A 2237-nucleotide genomic window follows, 5' to 3' on the forward strand; every position below is an offset into this window, starting at 1 on the left:
TAGTGTAATTCCCATTTCTTTTAAAACTGTGAGGCATTGCACTACTAATTTCGGCATCTCTCTTTCTGACTGTGGTCAGAATTATATCCTTTGTTGTGTTTTCTATCTTTACTCCCTCCATTTTAGTATCTCTGAATTTTTTTTCAGTTTCCTCCATTTGTGTCACCTCACTCATCACTGCTGTGGAGTGAGTGACTAAAGAGAAAAGAGCTTGCAGGCTGGTGTGGATATGGTCACAGCTGTCCATAATTTGGTAGCCTAGTTTAACACCTGGTAACAGGCTTGAATTACGGTTAATTTCCTCCACTGCAAACACCATGGTCATCATCCAGCGGAAGGCTCTGTGGTCAAAGCTGCAGAAATTAAATAGAATTGTATGCAGTGTATGTAATTTATCATGCGGCAAAAAACACAGTATCACAGCACAATATATATCAGAACATGTAAACAGTTTAAAAGCAATACCATCAAATCACAGCAAGAGGAGATTATTACTTATATGTGTAAAAGAGTGAAATTTTGTGGGATTATTCTCACCCACTGCAAGGTGTGAGCTGAGGTTTGCTGTGGTAACTGTGCTGTGGTTGAGGCGCCACATAATGAAGAGGGAAAAACCCTCCAATCACAACATCTCCTCCAGACTGCAGGGCCAGAGGCTCACTGTCTGTCAGTTTCACACATTGAGTTAAGTTAGAAGCAACACCACTTGCTCCCTCTATCCACAAATCACTCAGTCTCTCTGTTATAATCTCTTCTTCTTTCACCCCACCTCTCTCTAAACTTAGCTCTTTCCTTTCCTTCGCACTTTGTGGAACATAAGAGAACACTGGAAAAAGAAAGATAAACAATGCCCCAAGAAGCAGCCAGGGTGATGCCCCAACAAGGCTTGAATGCAGTGTCCATACAGACCCCATAAAGACAGTGTGTGTGCTGGAGAAAATGGTTTTCCAACAGAGTCTCTGAAAGGATAATGAAGTAGACTATATAAAAACTGTGACGCTTGCTTCATTTCGTAGGTCATATGAGTCATTGCAGGATCAGCCAATCATGATCAAAACCAGTGGCACCAGTGAGGGCAAGATGTGGCTCACATGAACTACTACTGTATCCACATTTTAATTTTATTTGTATAACTTTAATCAGATAAATAACAGATGTTCATCTCTTTTTATAGATCAGTATGCTAAAAGAAAAATAAAGTCTATAGAAATAAAGTATATAAATGAAGGAGAAAAATTTAGTAAGGCACAACCAAACAATTACATGAAGAGGAAATATTAAACAGTATTAGGAAATAGTAAATATTTGTATTTTGGTAATATTTGTAAAACAAATCCTACTGTAGTTAATTATTTTTATTACTATTTTTTTATTATTATTTTGCAACTCATAGACAATGGCTTGGTATACTGCTACCACCTACTGGACATTATATAGTAAAGCGACTGTGAACATTATAAAGTGGCATAAATGCATTGTTGTTTAGTTGGTCTGCAAAGTTCGCTATTTCAAAACTTGAATGGCTTTCCATTTAAAATAAAGTAGATTATTCAGTCACTGAGCTGTGTGTTTGTTTCAAACCAAACAAAAAACAGGATGTGCTTGATCCGTTTGAAACCAGAACAAAAGCATGTAGGAAGTGGACTTTCACTGAAGTCAATCCAACTAATCTAATTTAATATCAGGTTAGATAAAATAAGATAAGACGTACCTTTATTAATTCCCGTAGGGGAAATTCAAGTCAGACACAGCAGCATAGGGGAATGCAGTGCAAAGATTACAGAGCTTACAAGTACAATAAGAATCACAAAATAATAATATTAACAAAATATAATAGAAAATATAAGACTATAAATGAAAAATATATACACTATATGCAATATGCAGTAAAATGGTGTGCAAAAAAATAGTTTTTTCCTTTGAAAAACTAAACTAAACTGTACATGTGCAAACAAAAGATTAAAGATAAATAGGTTGTGCCAGAGTTTGGTTGAAGTTAAAACCAGTCTTAGTCACCAGTGGTTGGAGGTGCTGTGGCATTGTGGAGTCTAATGGTTGACTGTACAAATAAGCCTCTAAACCGCTTTGAGTCTTGGGGCTGGGTCGGTCTGTGGCTAAAGTTCTCCTGAGCTGCCTCAGCTCAGTGTAGAGAGGATGAGAGGGGTTGTCCATGATGGCTTTCAGCTTCCATCTCATCCTCTTCTCAGTCACAGCCTCCACACTGTCCAGCTCCATCC

Source organism: Morone saxatilis, unplaced genomic scaffold (assembly GCF_004916995.1).
Source record: "Morone saxatilis isolate NCDOM2014 unplaced genomic scaffold, NCSU_SB_2.0 Contig8, whole genome shotgun sequence".
Classification (NCBI taxonomy): Eukaryota; Metazoa; Chordata; class Actinopteri; family Moronidae; genus Morone; species Morone saxatilis.